Source organism: Sebastes umbrosus, chromosome 21 (genome assembly GCF_015220745.1).
Source record: "Sebastes umbrosus isolate fSebUmb1 chromosome 21, fSebUmb1.pri, whole genome shotgun sequence".
Taxonomy (NCBI): domain Eukaryota; kingdom Metazoa; phylum Chordata; class Actinopteri; order Perciformes; family Sebastidae; genus Sebastes; species Sebastes umbrosus.
Window position 1 is genome coordinate 18,821,840 of NC_051289.1, and position 17,937 is coordinate 18,839,776.

At 44.4% G+C, this 17,937-nt stretch overlaps 1 protein-coding gene across 2 annotated transcripts in view; it reads left to right on the top strand.

Moving 5' to 3' along the window:
* The window catches only part of znf438 (zinc finger protein 438), a 55,106-nt gene that overhangs the window by 26,544 nt on the left and 10,625 nt on the right, over positions 1-17,937 (top strand). For both annotated transcript variants that reach the window (XM_037756965.1, XM_037756964.1), the window contains exon 2: positions 12,088-12,206. The gene's annotated coding sequence lies outside the window, so the exon portion shown is untranslated. The remainder of the gene's footprint in view (positions 1-12,087; positions 12,207-17,937) is intronic.

Below are 17,937 nucleotides of genomic sequence, written 5' to 3' on the forward strand. Positions count from 1 at the left end.
TGAGAGAAAGAAAAGTTATTTTCTGATTGTTTCATTGCCGTTACGTTCTAAAGCACAAATATATAACCCTCAAACACTCAACAGATGATTTACTGGGGAGACAGACGCTCTTAGTTTCATTTTCCTCCTCTGCATTTCATTCATTACGTCCAACGTGCCTCAGTAAATACATGCAGCAGTAAATATCGTTTATTTTTTTCCGATGGTGTTTTTTTAAGACAAAATGAACGGACGCACTGAACTGCAGGCTGCAGAGTGTGTCCATTGCTTTTTCATACGTCAGCGGACTAATTTGCCTAATCTTCGGTGGAAACGCAGACAACAGTGGGAGGAAGTTCTTTAAAAGTAGTTCCAGGAACTAAAAGTCCTGTGAAGTTTTGCTGGAAACCGAGCTTATCTCACACGAAGGCTCATTAGAATATATATCACCCACAGCTTGAGAACTACCTTTGCAAAAGGTGCACCATATGTGAATACAGGTATATTCAAACAGACAGTATGAGAAAAATATTGTGTTTTTTGAACATTAAAGCATGTAAACATGTTCTAGTAGAAAACCACAATATAAGTATGAACCTGAAAATTAGCATGATATGTCCCCTTCAAGGGCCCACACATCTCTCCTTGAAGACATCCACGGTGTTGCAGAAAAATTGACTGCAATTCAATGTCATCAGGCAACGCGCCGTTTTGGCTGATCAAATACGTTTCATTTACTTTTTAATGCTGTGCTACTTTCGGTCTACGTGCCCAGTTAAGAGATCCAGCTTAACAAGACATACTGTCCAGACCTGTGAAGAGACATTGCATGTTTTTACCAGCAAGGCCTTGCAGTGACATACCTGCCAAGGACTGCCGATGACAAATGACAAAAAGTGGCATTGGACCTTTGACCTTTTAAACTCTCCCTGTGAAAAGTGTAAATGCCGCGTGTTTCTCCGTCTCTTTTTTACTAATTAAATTTCTGAAATGTAAAATCATATTAAAAGCGTATTCGATTCATGACAAATGACAAAACATGAATATCTGGGATTCTTGTTATGCAGAGGTCCCTTTGCAGAAATCCAAGAATGCACTTACAGCATGTTCTGCACATTAATTTGATTTGAATTAGATTATGTATTTCAGCTATTTATGCCTACTTGTTGTTGTCACAGCTTCAACTGTGGGGCTGTTTACCCCTTCAGCACCTTCTGAGAAGACAAACAACATTAACGAACCAGAAGGAAATCACAGTTTTAGGTCATGGAAGAAGTGGTTCAGCCCTGTTTTTTTAAAAGGCATGAGAAAGTTGTTAGAGATGTGAGTACCGATCCGATACCGGCGTGATAAATATAATGTCTTCGTCGCTTTGGGGCTTCTCTTTGTGGAATTTATCTCGTCGTTGGAATGAACGTTTGCTGCTGCGGTTCGTCCTCCTCCCCGCCCCCCCCCCCCCCCCCTTCATGAAGTCATCGTGCTCTTTCACGTGATGCGACCTCAAATGTTTTATAACATTTCTGGTGTTGAAATTGATAACTCCCCTCAAAACGGAAGCCTTACATACTGTACATATCGCCGTTTTACTTGTTGGATTTTCCACTGTGAAATATTTCCAAATGGCTGACATTTTCCTCGCTCTGACTACCGGTACCAAAGAACGTATATTGCTAAGAAGTGAAAGTCAATTGTTCGTTCCATTGCAACATCAGCGCCCAGCAGCAGAGCTACACTTAACTCCATTTTGGACTGAAAATGAATCGAACACCAGTAAAACGTCCGCCTACAAAGTGCCGTACAAAAGTAAAGCAAAATTATTTCTATTATATTAAAATAGTCTGTGTTGAACTAAAATATTATAAATATAATAACGGTGTTCAGTCCAAAATGGCGGCTGCGGCTATTGTAAAAAAAACCAGTTTAGTCTCTTTGCTTCTATACTCTTTGCCGCTACTGTTAACGTCTCCACTAGTTGTTGTTTGCTATCGTCACGTGACAAACTACCTGCAGTCAGTTCTTCTCCGCTGCTCTAAAACAGTAGTTGCCAGCGGCAGCCGTGATACATCCAGGGTGTCAACACAGTGAAGGTTACTGTTTTGGAGCGGTGAAGAAAAATAATTGATGTCCGGTTAAACAAGTTGATTTTTTTTCTGGGTTAATGAATTATGGTATTGGATCGGTCCATAGACTGGCGTACTCGCCGATACCCGATACCGAATTTTGGGCAGTATCGGACACATTTCCGATACAGGTATCGGTATCGGAACAACTCTAAAAGTTAAGGAGTTTGTAATATTCAGGATATAAATATATCTTTTTTAGATCCCACTCAATGAACAAATCTCATTTGCAGATAATTATTTGCTCATCTGGCTTCAGTCATTACATTTGACAGCACAAGAGTGAATCTGTCGTTCCTCTTGTGATGACCGTGGAGCCCTGGTGATAATGACTTCATATTGCACCGTGACATACATCCGTGGAATCGGAGCGGACACACACAGACACATACACACATACACACATACACACACACACACACACACACACCACCTTGTTGTGTGTGTTGGTGGCTGGGCAGGTCTGCGGTGTGTCTGGCAGGCTGCTGGGTCTCTGGGTTGCTCTGATAGTGCTTGTTCCTTTGAGGGCCTCCGACATGCTGCGGATAACGACACCAGCCTCGTCCAGGGTCTGATCTCAGGCCAGCGACCAAACCATCCAACGCTCTCAGCTGCCAGGACCTGGGCAGAATAAAGATACACCCGTGGCCGATTGGTTGAGCACATCATCAGACGTGTGTTACACAGGTTTGATAGCTGATAGCGCCGGTCCTCCCCGCTCGGCTGGCACACATCGATGCACCCTCGGAGAAGGAGCCCACCCCTCTTGTCTCCCTCGTCTCCCCTTGATCTGCCTCGACTGGCTCCTCTCCTCTCCCCCCACCCACCCACCCATAGCTCCCCTCTGTTCTTTCTGTGCCTTTCTTCTTCGCCTTTTCCCCTCCCAGTTCCTCGTCAGATCCACAGGGCCAGATTTTTATCGCTTTTCTGCGAGTCCTGCGAGGGGAACCTTGAGGGTCTCAGTGGGATCAATTTAAAAGGGAAGCGCTTGTCTCTCCTCCTCTCCTTGGCCCTCTCGGCTGATTGGGTCCGCTCGCCAGGAACTCGCAGGCTTTTGATCTCAACAGCACACCCCATTCACCCACCCACCCACCCCTGCTCGAAGTTTTTGTCGGAGCTAAAAAAAAAAAAAAAATCCTGTTCCACTTTCTGAGAAATGTGGGCCCCCATCCCCTTTTCTCTGCACCTGTGAGAGACCGGGTAAAAGTTTTGTAAACCCACTGGGTGGTACTAACAATCCATGGCGTGATTGACTTCTCTTTGAAGATGTGAGAGAGCGATCCAGTCTCTTCAGGTGGAGGTACGCGCAAAGAGGACTCGCGGTCCTCGGGCAGCTTCGCTTGAACAACTGGTGAGAAGTCGCTGGGAGCTGCGATGCATAATTCACACAGCGAAGGGGAAAAGGGCTCCCTCTGTTCCAAAGAGGAGAAAGGTACGAGGTGGTGCCTGGAAGCGTTCCCATGCTGAGCCGTGTTGAAGTCGCTCCCTTCCTTTGTACGACATGAAGGAACAGTGACCCTGCAGCCAGAGGGACTACATTAGACTACAATAACCAGCCAGGGAGTGCTCCGTCCAGGCTTTTATGTTTCTGCTGGAACACCGTTAAAGGACCATCCAGGTTTATTACATTACGTTTTATTATAGGCTTATTCTAGTATATTTGGCCATCATTACAATCGGTTATGATGACATGTAACATCTGACAGGACCAGAAACATAAGCAAGGCAAGACTGCATGTGACTTACGACCAAATATGACTCCACCGCCATGTTTTCAGCTATGTCTATCTCACTCCCTGGTTTCCTTAGTACAGACAGATGACCTTAAAGGGATAGTTTGGGTGTTTTGAAGTGGGGTTGTATGAGGTACTTCTCCATAGTCAGTGTATTACCTACAGTAGATGGAGTTTGGAGAAGCAGACATGAGTACCAGCACGGGAGCAAAGCAATGTACTGCTGTGGACAGGGGTCAGTAGCAAAACGGATTTTAGACACTTAAAAACATCAATAATATTTTAAGTGTACGCTATATTTTTTACAACCGGTCCCCTTTCAGCACCATGTTCGAGGGCGGCATCCCTACACCGACGAGCCATGTTTCCACCAAGCAGTCCAGTCCAGTTCAGTTCACATTAGAACGGTTATTTTTGTGTTTTCCATTAGCAAAAGTTGTACCTGGTAATTTTTAACTTCCGTTAGGGGTGTAAGAAAATCACAATATTATGTTTTTTGATATCAATTCTCAAAAACACTGTATCAATTTTTAAATAATAGTTTACAAGCAAAGATTAACTCAGTCAGTACTTTATTTAATTTGCAAAGAGATGTGTCCTCTCAAAGTAGTGCTGTGACGTTGATGTTACAGGGACTGTGATAAATGCAAATGCAGATCCTACTGTTCTGATAGCATAAAAAACTCAGATTTTATGCATGTGGTGGTGTGTTCTCTATACTATGACAGTTTTCCTGAAATAAGATTAAAAAAATTGCAATATATCACCTTGCTTACTGTATCGCAATATATTGAATCGTAACCCCTGTATCATGATACGTATCGTATTGCCAGATTCGTGCCAATACACACCTCTAACCTCTGTTGAGGTTCCAAACGAGCTAAGTTGATATTTAAAGGTGGAGTTAAAACACTGCAGAGCACTGATTGGTCAGAGAGAATCGTCACTAGAGCGACACGGGAAACCCTGCATAAAAACCTGCCATTTATAGCGGGGCGGCTGTAGCTCAGTGGGTTGAGCAGGTCATTCTTTAACCAGAAGGTTAGCGGTTGGATCCCCCGGTTCCTACCGTCTACATGTCGTAGTGTACTTGAGCGAGACCCTGAACCCCCAAGTTAACTCCCAAGAGGTTAAATTTCAGGTATGTACCTGTATGTATATAAAGTTTAATTTTTTAGATACCCATACCACTAATAGCGACAGAGAAAAGCACTTGGTACCAAAAAGTGAGTTGAGTCGAGCAGAGCCGTACCATGCAGTGGAAATGAGGCAGGAAGTATGGAATGGTACCCAGCCCTTATCCTAAGTAGAAAGATGAGATTCATGAACATGAGACCCAAGTTGTAATAAATGGGGAATATTCCGGCTTCGCTCAACGTCTGCAGCAATGAGTGACATTTACTCCGCATATGATTAGTTTGCTGTGTAATAGAAGTGGTTTTCTGAGGAATGGGCAGCAGAAACACTCTGTCAGTGTTTGGACAGGAGCCGGATCCCCCCTCTTCCTCCTCCTCTTCCTCGTCTGTCTCCAGCCAGGTCACTGGAGGTCAAACAGGAGTTTTTCTTGTCCCTACCTCACTGACCTCTCGGCTCCTGGGAAAACTCCAGTCACGACTCCGGATTAAAATTCTTGGTCAGTTTAGCCAAACCTGGCCACAGGTTCTCTGTTTTTTCAGGCCTTGTCAAAAGAACCTCATCTTACTTCTTCGCCAGCTGGATGGAATAACAAACTTTCCTCCGACGCTCGGAGAGGACCTGAAAGTTTGAGGTGGTTGGTTACGAGCGTCTCGTCGCCGTAAAGCAAAAGCACCCCTTATTTTCAGGGCTCTTGGGTCCCTCGGTGATGACATCACCGGTGTAGTCGTGCACTAATTGAGGTTTAATGCTAGAGTAGAGAGAGCAGGGCTGTAATTTTCCCGCCCCGGCCTGGAATAGAGACGACAGCTTTTCATGTGGTCCGGGCTAATTTAGGTTCGCAGTGCTGCAGCTGTGGGACACCTCACACTTTTGTCCTTCTCATTCTGCCGAAAAAATATGGAAAAAGCAGCTTGTTTGTAAAGTAATGTAAAGGACATGCCCAGACTTAGACATACAGTAGAAGTGATAGAATGAAGTCAGTAAACTGTTGCTAAGACATTTTTGTCCAACAAAACACTGACATGGAAATTGGACTTTTAAAAATAATCTTTTTTCCAGTGCCTGTTGCAAAAACCGCCGACGTTCATAAGTCCATCCTACCACTTCTTCCTAAAAACTCATTCTGGACGTGTGCTTTACATATAGGCCTACTGTACGTGGGTGGAGGAGGAGGAAGGGGGAGCGTGAGGAAGCAGCAGCTGTAATATGCAGAATGGCATTCTGTATGTCCACAGAGTCTGGGCGTAATGACATTCATCCTCCCATCTAGACAAACAAACAAACACACATGCACACCGACACAAACACAGAGCTCTACCTGCTCTTTATCCCATCCGCCATATCGGGGCCTGTGTAAACATCAGGGCCGTTTGAAGTGGAACGCTTTAATCACAAGTGTAATCATTGACATTGCGAGGTGGTTACTGGACTGAGAGGGGGGGAGTGGGTGTGGGCGGGGGCCGGGGATACCGTCGAGGCAGCAGAGACACCTGATAGCGGCAGGAGACCAGACTAGAGACTGTATGACAGTTACATTCTGTCTCTGGGGACAGACTAGAGACACATGAATGTTATCTCTTTTACTTCTAAAAGCAATATTACAGCTTCATGTAACTGCTAATACTGAAACTATTATTGAAGAACTGTAACATCCTGTCGTTATTTAAAAATTCCCCTTGTGATGAGCCTGTAAATGTAAACATGTGAGTCAGCAGTGGTGGAAAGTAACAAGTACATTTACTCAAGTACTGTACTTTATACTTCTACTCAGGGTCTGAAATTAGCACCCACTAACCGCCAAATGCGGGTAAATTGTTGGCAGTGGAAACTAATAAATTAGGATGGATTATTAAGATACTCAGCAGTATATAAAGTAATTGTAAAATTGTAAAGTAAATGAGCTCCATCTCTACCAGCTGCAACAGTAAAGTGATGAACACATTAATGCATCAATAATTATAATCCAATAATATAGTATTCAGTATATGATTCTGAAATGGGCCATTCTGCATAATGAGTACTTTTACTTTTGGTACTTTAACAATATATTTGATGTACTCTTACTTAAAGGGTCAGTATGTAACATTTAGTAGGATCTATCGGAAGAAATAGAATATAATATGAAGTATGTTTTCATTAGTGTATAACCATCTGAAACTAAGAATAGTTTTAGATTTTTTTGTGTTTTCGTTAGCTTAGAATGAGCCCTTCATATCTACATAGGGAGCGGGTCCTCTTCACGGAGTCCGCCATGTTGCACCGCCATATTTCTACAGTAGCCCAGAACGGACAAACCAAACACTGGCTCTAGAGGCTCTAGAAGGCCACTGTAGTTCTACAACACGCTTGTGAAACTGCGGTAACGTGAGCCGCAGAGTGCTAAACCATGGTATCGCCAGCCGCCGTCTGACTACCGTTGCTCCTAAAGTAGTGTTATTATGGTAAGGATGACCACTGAGCGAGGCGAACGGCGTCACCACGGTTTTACACTCGGTGGCTCACGTTACAGTAGTCTTGGAAAGGGAGTGAGCGGAGGGGCAATCTGCAACCACACCACTAGATTTCGCCAACACACTGTCCCTTTAAGAGAGATGTAAAATCCTGTCTTAAAGTATTACAACAGGCTGTGCACTTTTTTAAAAGTTCTTTAAAAATCTGCAGCCTGTAAATATCAACATTATAGTTTGTTAGTTTGCAAGCCGGTTCCATGAGACGCTTCCCATCGACACACTAATGTGTCGTGACATATGCTAACATGCAACATCAAATGAAATCATGAAAATAACCCAAGTGTTGGGTGGCGGAGGTATTTTGTGTTTCATCATTTAAAACCAGAATTGTCCAAATGTGCGAACTGTTGGAGCTACTCCCAACATCATTCAGCGAGAGAGGTGATGAAACGGCGCTCTAACAGAAGCTGTTTTGGCAGCCAGCAGGACGCAGCGATCAGCCCTCATATGGAGGAGTTGTGAGCATGCAGATGTCATTGTACGTCGTGTATCGGTGCCTCTGTAATGTACAGTGGCCTCGGGGTGTGATTTAGAAATGAAAGAGCGTTTTGTGATTAACTCTCAGCACATGTACACACACACACACACACACACACACACACACACACACACACACACACACACACACACACTGATCCCATTGTACCAGTCGGGTCTAGCTGGCCTCTGCTTGGGCCAAAGCCTGTTAAGTCCAATTGAGAGCGTAGAGGCTGGTAATGAGCACTGTCAGAGTTGACATAACAACCTCCCGCTCTGGGGCTGAACAGTGGAGTCAGAGACCGACAGAGAGCAGGTTCTGTCTGGGTTGATCTGCAGATTAAACCATTGACATTCATACATTCGACTGTGTTATTTGCTTTGTTTTTGAAAAGTGTCTAGTTTGCCCTGGACGTTGAGATTTTAAATGCCCTTTTTCTACATACTGTGATCACATGAGAGGTTGGAGGTAAATCATGTTAACTCAGACTTACTGTGACTATGTTCACATGCACACTAATATTCCACTATATGACAATATTCTGAACATGATACGAGTCATGTAAACAGACTATTGTGTTTGGATATTCTGAATGGAGCATTTTCCCATTAATATATGTGAAATGTTCCGACATTATTCTGGTTTTAGGAGCATTCTTTGGACATGTATATTCAGAAAATGCGTCTCAATTGGGGTTTTTACGACCTCTTGCCAGTTTGCAGAGATGCATGCCCAAAAGAAAAGCCCACGTTTCTGGTCTGAAGGAAAAACACACCTACTTTTAAACATTATGAAAGACTTGGATATCAACAGGTTTTTGGATATTCGTAAATATGGCGACGCCGACCTTTTCAAGAAGGTGGTTGAAGGAATGAAAGAGGGAGGCTGTGTTCGCCACCGGTTAATTGGAGTATGCACGGCTGCATGTAAACGGGAATAATAGTGGAATATTCATTTTTATCAGCCATGTAAAAAGCTTACTAGGAATATTGTCTTTTTTGGAATAAGGGCAAAAAAACGTAATATTTTTTGCATGTAAACGTAGTCAATGCTTTTAATTCCCATCATACTTGCAATGACTTGCACTGTACTTTTGAAGCCTAGTGCTTAAAGTGGCGATCCTTAAGATTTCAGTCCTGGTTGATTTGGTGACGCCCTGTTTACTGGTTGTAACAGCAAATACGGTTTAATGCTACAGGTCCCAGAATACTGTCGGCAGAAAAAAAGCAAACTACGGTCGTTTTAATAAAGAAGTAATAAGAAGTAATAATAAGAAGCAATAATTTGCCTTTTCATTCTGTGAGCAACCGTGATCTGATTCTACGCTGCAGACGGCATGAATCTGCGAACAGCGAAGTAGTTGGTTACCTCGCTCATCTAACAGCTCACTGTGGCTGCTCCTGATTGTTCCATTACTCCCTGACAGATTTCTAATCAATCCGCTGTCAAAAAATGACCGTTGTCTTGTTTTGTAGAAGCGTTTTTTATGAACGATAGCAGTCGGTGTCAAGCTCACTGACAAAACCGTTGCATTTCCTGTGACTTCTTCATAATAAAAGTCAATCCATGCTTTGCCAGTTAAAGGCTTTTAATGTGTAGCTGCAGCAGTAGTAGGAAATGTGTGGTTAGCATTAGCAGCAACTTAATACATTTTTATTTGTATGTTGCCACAGACAATATTGCAATATATTCATCAGTCGGCCGTGTTACCTCATTCGGCGATAGATAGTGACTTGAAATAAAAAATCTTGAGATTGCCACTTTAAAGGTGCAGTGTGTAGGATTTTTGTGGATTCTAGCGGTTGCAGATTGCAACCAACTGAAACTTTTCCCGTGTGCCAGGCGTGTAGTATAACTACGGTGGCCGACGTGAAAAAGAGAGAACGTGAATGTCCCTATCTAGAGCCAGTGTTTGGTTTGTCCGTTCTGGGCTACTGTAGAAACATGGCAGCCACCTCCATGAAGAGGAACTGCTCCTTATGTAGACATAAATGTCTCATTCTAAGCTAACAAAAACACAGCGATTCTTATTTTTATTATATTCTATTTTTGCCACAGACCCCCCTAAATGCTACACGCTGTTCATTTAAGCATGACTGGAGTTTTCAACTATTATTAGGAATTAAGTTTTATTTGAATGCAGAGTTGCCCTCAATGTGATCTTCAATATTTAAATAGAAGTTATGTACTGTGTATATGCATAGGTTAATAATAATTTTAATTATTGTACACCCTAATTCGCCTTGAATAAATGTTTTCTTTGTCGTGCCATGAATAATAGATATACATAGATGAATACAGTTACATTCGGGGGGGGGGCATGGAGTACTGAGCGACGTCACTGACATCATACAAACGTTAGGTGTGCGTTTGTCCTCAAGGTTAATATCCAGAACAGTTGTTTTCTTCGCGATAAGCATTTTCCTACGCGTCCCCCCATCCCGCCTCATTAGAATCAGCTTGTTTAGAGAGGATGACTTGCTGCGTTGTCTGATTTGAGTTCAGGCAGCGCACACAAAAAAAAAAAAAACGAGCACATTCCAGCATGCCGTGTCCCGGACTCCCGTTTCTCAATAATTTATCCAGACAACTAGAATGATTATTCTATGAATATGCACTAAAAATTCCTCTCTTGTGCTCTTTCTCTCCAAGTTTGTGCAATGTCGGTGTGTACTCAAGTGTGTGCGAACGTGTAGCTGTGTGTATGCAGCTCTTTTCTGCCTGAAACAAAGGAGGTGTCAGGGCGAATTAGGCCCCCTACGACTGAACGCCCAGAGAGCTTAGAGATGCACCACAGGTTCTGCTGAGTCGCACATGAGCCGCGGTGTCTGCCTCTTCCCCTCTGCCCCCCCCCCCTCCACTCGCCCCCTCTCCACTCCTGAGTTGCTCTAACAAGGTTGTTGGAAGAGGATAAGGCGTGTTAAATGAATAATTTACACAGAAGAGCGCTCCTTATTTATTTAATACGGCTGGATCTGACTGAGTGGGCAGCCTGCGTCCCCAACTGCCAAGACACTGGCTAAACGAGCGCTCGCTCGGCTTAATGGAGGGCCAAAGCGACAAGCATTTAGAAACAGCAAGAGGGTGCAGGAGAGACTTTGTAGATTGTGTGTGTGTGTAATTGTGAAACAGGCCGTGCTCGTGTGCGAATCTTGTCGCCGCTGTATGTACTCTGTCGTCGCACACCGTGTTACGCTCTATACCTTGATGCAGACAGATCACACGAGGGACCCTTCACCTGTTTCAAAATGCCGCGAGGAATTTATGGAATACTGCTCCGCCCTCTGACGAACGCATAGAAAACAAATACTACAGCATCTATTTGGTGCTAGTTTATGGAGCCCCTAAATTGGTCAATATTGGATAGACATTATTTCAATTATTAATGCTAATCATATCACTCCAATGTTTATTCAGGTATATTCAGACAGACAGGATGAGAATAATGATGTGTTTTTTGAACATTAAAGCTTGTAGACATGTTCTAGTAGCAACCCAAAATACAAGTGTGAACCTGAAAATGAGCATATGTCCCCTTTCATATATTGAAAAAACACTAAATTATTATGAAATTATGCAGTTTGGGGCAAGTCATAGTCAAGTCGACACACTGTGTGATGATTTGAGCATATTTTTTATGCTAAATGCAGTACCTGTGAGGGTTTCACGACAATATTTGTCATTGTTTTGTGTTGTTAATTGATTTCCAATAATAAAACTATAACTACATATGCATAAAGCAAGCATATTTGCCAACTCCCATATTGATAAGAGTAAGAAATACTTGATAAATCTCCCTTTAAGGTACATTTTGAACAGATAAAAAAATGTGCGATTAATTTGTGATTAATCGCGATTAAATATTTTAATCGATTGACAGCCCTAAAACAAAAAGACTCTGAAAAAGGATGTTTTGAAATAGACATTTCTATAATTAAATAAAAAAAATATTATATAACAATTCATAAAGATGACTTTGTGACAATATTTTATTATTTATTTCATAATGTCTTGTTTATTTATTTAACACTTATGGAGCTCCATACTGATTGCATTTCGGATGTTTGCCTTGTGATTTTTGTGTTTCTTACACGTTATTTTAAGGGGTTCATGTTTGATGTGTTTTCCAGGGGGAGTGTGGAGAGGGGGGGACAGGACCACCACCCGGGCACCACCCAGACAGAGGAGGAGGAGGAGGAGGAGGAGGAGGGAGCGAGGGAGCAGCTGAGGAGGAAGGATCATCCAATCGGTAAACACTTTTTTGGTTCGACTTAAGGCACAGTTATGTACAGGTTATGGTGGCGGCGTTTTCTGCCGTTGTGTTCGCACAGTCTACAGGATGCGAGACGGTGGGAGTCGTGATGGGAGCCTGTTTGTTTGTTTCTGAAACAAACGCGAGGTGACGTTCAATAATTAAGTGTTCCAGCAGCAGAGGGAGGAAATAAGACGCTCCGACCAATCGGGTTATGATAAAAAAAAAATCCTTAAAATCTTCTCTGTGACATCTGGGTTTGTCTGTCCCCCCCCTCCTCTTCTTCTTCATCCTCCTGTGGACAGAGGCAGCCCCACTCAGCAGGAGAGATACATCGCCACAGTGTGTGTGTGTGTGTGTGTGTCCCCCAGGAGAATGAAATCCCACGGCTCACACTGACCTCATTATAAAAATAGCTCATCTATCCAGCCATCACATTTCCCTCCATTTTCCCCCCCCTCTCCTCCGCAATCTCTCAGATACATATCGTGATCCTCTCTACCTTCCACTCTCCGTCTCTCCGCCGGTGTTTGTGCTGGACTTAACGTGAGATTAAAAGCTTATGCAAGTCCTTGTAATGGCAAGGTCCACCCCCCACCCTTCCCCGCACCTGTCATCACCAATCTGGCCGTAATCTGGGATCATAAGATGTCTTTTAATCAGGAAACATCCCCGAGTGACATTAAAGACGGTGTTTACATGATCTGTTGCGTCTTGCTGAGGTAGTCTCCTGTCTTGTACCTGGTCCGCCGTCTCTCTTCACCTCCTCTATCAAGAGGAGTGAGATCTCCCCCCCATTAGAGCGAACAGCGCTCGCGTCTGGTTAATTTAACAGCAGCATCAGTGATCATTACGGTCCAAGGCCGGCTTTGATCCTGCCAGACAGCGTCTGCTACGGTTTTAATAACCCAACAAAGACACCTTAGCAGATGCTCAATTTACCGACTCTATAGACAAAGACGGAGACAAGGCCCGACGTGAGGGATTCACCAAATCTTCAGGAATGACAATTGCTTTGAAATATTTAAACTCTCTTCGGAAGACTTTGTTTAGGCAGAAAAAAAGGGTGATTGAGCTTTCGTGCAGTTTTTCAAGCGAAGCCCTGTTTTACATTCAAAGTTAAACACACAGTCACCCACGGGAGCTGTTTATACAAGCGCAGCACTGTTGGCCACCGAGCCGCTGCACCGGAGCAGCTGAAGATCTGCAGAAATAATAATTAGAATACAAATGATTATTAATAACAATAAGCGTTCCACAGGGTTTAAAGTGTGCAACCAGGTGGAGGAGCGTGTGGAATGTAATGTTGGCTTATAATTCAGAGGGGGGGGGCGTGTAATACCGAGCAATGTGGATATCCTGTCTGTTAGTATTATTGACTTCTGCACAGTGTGTTGGCATCTGAAAAGCCTTCTGATTCATGGGTATACTGGATCACCTGTACCTGAAGCAACACACCTCCCGCCAACGCAGCGCCTTGGTGGGAGGTGTTTTAGGGCTGATTTGAAGTCTTTTGGAGTCAAGTTTCAAGTTATTTAGAGACAAGTCCAAGTCAAGTCTTGGCAAAGGAAGTGTCAAGTCTTTGAGGGCAACTTGAAGTCAAGTCAGAGGAAGCAAAGTGCAAGTCAGCCGCAGGTCTTTCAGGTTTATGAATGCACGATTACTTTACTCCCCTATGCAACAGCCTAACAACGTCTGGCAAAGGGACTGCCGATGAAAACTAGCCTCATTGTTCTGTGTTGTTAATTGATGTCCAATAATGCTATTAATTTGCGATTAATCCCGATTAAATATTTTAATTGATTGACTTCGAATTCGAAAACACTTCTGCAGTCTCACGCTTGCGCAGGTGTGCTTCTCATCCGCGTTTCAAATAGTAAGATTTTAGCAAAGATGCATGTGTTTTGGAAGTGGTGAGCACACGACTGGATAAATGAGGCATGAGTTGTGTGAGAGTTTGTAAACGGATGTTTTGATAGAGTTTTGCTGTTTCTTTGTTTTTGGATTCTTCGTTCATCATGGAGGCATGCAAAAAAAAAACAGTTAACATGTTAACACAGGGAGAGTAATTGATATAGAAATGGTAATTTTGTGGGTGACGTATTCATTTAGGGTGCCAGAGATTCCAAAGTCAGCCAGCTGTTTGTCTGATGAAATCCCATCTTTGCTTTGACAGTGTAGAGTTACAGCACCGTCGAGCGTACGTGTTTGTGTTCACCTTCTCCTTTGCAACATTCCCTTCTCACCTGCATATCCAGCAGCTTATTCCCCCCAGAAAGGCCACCTTATGTTAAATAAGAACACGCTGCCTCACATTGACCTGCTTTTAGAAGCCCAGGCTCACCTCAACAGGAGTAAAGAACCGTTGGGGATCATCTGCATATTCTTTTGATCTCGCAACCGGGTCTCTCGGAGCAGCCGTCATTAAGGGAAGTTCGCTCGACGTTTCCCTCTTCCTCTCGCCGTGGCTGAAGCTCCGCCGCGGCGCCCCCTTCTCTGCTCGCCGCCCTTCACTCCATCGCAGCCCCTTCAGAGTCCTCTACCCTGCCGCCGCCCTTCGCTTCAAAGCCGCCCTAAGTTTGGGTTGAAAGCCAAAACCACTCTTGTGTGTCCTTCACCGCTAAGCTGACGTGTTTGTGTCTGCGTTGTGTTGCCCTTGGGGTGGGTTACCTCCACTCCCCCCTCACCACCACCCCCTCCATCTCATCTCCTCTCCTCCCCACCTCGCTGTTTATCTGTCTCTGGGCTCGTCACGTCCCTGAACCTGCTCTAATTAGCATCCCACACAACACTGTTTATTTACTCAGGTACCGACAGAAGGGGAGGGAGGTGAGAATGAAAGAGAGAGTCGGAAAAAAAGGGGAGAAAGAGACAGAGAAAGCCGGGAAGAGGAAGAGAGAGAGAGAGGGAAGGAGGGAGGGAAGGCTGGGAACAGGAAGAGAGGGAGAAATGGTTCAGAGAATCAAAGAGCTGTGAGACTCTCTCATAGCGGATGCAGGGGGTAATGATAGTTAGAAAGACATGATGCAGAAAGTCGAGGGAAAGTGAGAGAACTTTCCCGCCTCTCCACGCCTCCTCGCTGCCTTTTCCAGCGTTTCATCTGAGATGCAGAGTGCCTAAAATTAGCAAGCTGGCAGCTTCCTTCCTCCCTTCCTCCCTTCCTTCCTTTCCAGGGCTCCCATTAAAGTTCTCCCATTGCGTTGAGTGATCATTAAGGTGGGACCCGGGAGCGCAGGTGTTATCTTAGTGTCCCGGTCGAGGTTGTAGTGGCATCGCTTTTCCTCGTCAGGGCCAAGACGGAACAGAAATATCTTCGCAACACCCTCATCTGGGGAGTGTTTTGTGTGTCTGAACAGGTGTGTATCGGAGCGTTACACGTCCGTCAGTCGGGATGGAGGAGCAGATTAATACGGGAAGGATGAAGGGAGAGGACGGGAGGACGGAGCTACATAGAAATGGACAGGTCCTGTTGTTTGTCTCTGCAGGCAGTGCAGGTTGAAACATCTTTGTGTTCATCAGATGTTACCTGATTAAATCAAGGCTATTTATATATCAGACTGTACACATTTTGTGTGCAGTGTTCAACCTGTTGTGTTGTGGTCACGCTACCTGATGCAGCTGAAGTCACATGTCGCATTCGCGCCAAGAGCGAAGCAAATTTTTTGCCTCGCTTTACTCGCACGAGTTGGACCGCCAGGATCATACGTGTTGATTCGCGTTACTCGTTACTAGACGCGCCAGAGAGAAGACCATTTCCCGCCATCAACCATGGAAGAAATAACCACTGTTGCTGCTTTGTACATGTTGTGGAAGTCCCAGATATGTTTGAAAACCAAAACGCCGACGTGTCTGGGTTCATAACATCACCCGGCGGCGATGTGTGGCACCATACAGCGCCATTGCTCTGACTTTATCTAGCAAGCCACACGTAGCCACTGCGGTATAAACCCAAAATAAACAGATTGTGCTGTGATTTAATTGCAATAAACAGATCAAAAAGGATGCTGCGCACCTCCTCCATGTTAGCGGATGGGCCAAACTAAAAAGTCAAAGTCAAATACATTTTTCCCCAAACATGGTTTCTGTCATTTTAGGTAGTTCTTATCACACTGATGTATGTTCAAGCGTTAATTCTTCTGATAAGTTTTATTTAAGTTAGTCATTTGATGCTATAAAAACGGGGTGAGACATCACGATTGACAGCTGTGATTGACAGCTGCTCTGAGTGAAGTAGCAGTGCTCTGCACGTGATTGGTTCGGGTGGGTGTGTGGGCGGGGCCTTGATACTGCGGCTCCAGGTGCTCCTTCAGCTCCCGTGTCCCGTGAGGAAGTGGAGACGAGTCGTGCATCGATATATATCGTCCAAGTCCACACTCTGGAAGTCTGTAGCTGGACTTTTGTGTAGCCTACATTTCAAAGTAAAGACACTGTTTACTTTTGTACTAGTACACCAGGACAGATAGTTTGTTCCCCTGTTCCATCTGACATCCTACAGATTGTGTTCACCATATCTGCTTCAGCGTTGGTACACAAGGTCACCTTGTACGACCTTCATCCACCAGTTTCCCCTTTTTTTTTGTTTTTATGCCTGTTATCTACTTCTGTAGCAATCTTCACCGGCGTATCGTCATTTCCTGCCTCGTTCCTGTTGGTCACTCAGCAAAAACTGTACTCGCAGCAACTTCCTGACATCAGTGACTCTGCACATTTCTGAAACAAAATATTTGACTCTGCCAGTGTTTTTTTTTTTCACGGACTTGAATTCGGCCGAGTAGCATTTTTTTACTTCCCTTTCTCACGGAAACGGTCTGCGTGATGGTTTCACTATGTTTGTCTTTCTTCCACATTCCCAAGCAGCATCAGTTGTCACCTCCCCTCCACTGACAGCCCTCATTCCTCTCCTCTTTTTGTTATCATTTTCTCCTCCAGCTCCCATCCCTCTCTCTCTCCGCCACTCTTTAGTGCTGTTTGACCTATTCAGAAGGGTCCAAATGTCACGGCAGAGGGAAAGGTCAGGTAAAGGTTTAGTGTTGAGCATGGCTAACGCAGTGCTGGCTGCCTGAGGGGGGTGGGGGGGGAGCACGGTAACACTTGAGACCTTGAACACACGCGTCCGCACGCGCTCGGACACACTGCTGTCACCTCCGCTCCACGTCGACGCCACTCAGCTCCGAGCCGGCGGCCATGTCATCTGTGTGCATGTGACTGTGGGTGTGTGTGTGTGTTACGCTCATTTGGTTCAGCATGGATGATTGAAGACGGTACAGTTTCCCAGGGATGACACATGGCCTTGTTGGACAAGGGGGTCAAAGGTCATTGGGTTGTCAGAGGTTTACAGCATCCTGCCTTCAAAGGTCAAAGCCTCGTTTTTTTATTGAGGGTCCAGCTTGTCTGTATAGTGACCACTTATTCTGAAACCCCTTAACCATGGACGGATGTTTTTTTGCCTTGCTTAAATACAAATGTGAATACTGAATTTATATTTTTTTTCTAAGTCAATGAAAGCAAAAACATCCAGAGTCTGAGTTAAGCATATTCTCTAAGAGGAGCGGCAGGTTAGCGGTGGGATTTCTATATCGATTCATCTACATCCACATGCAGGGCAGAGCAGCGGGATCCTAATTGGAATGGATTTCTCAGTTGCATTGATTTGCTCAGGTGACAGTGGATGACATACGAGTGTGTGTGTGTGTGTGTGTGTGTGTGTGTGTGTGTGTGTGTGTGTGTG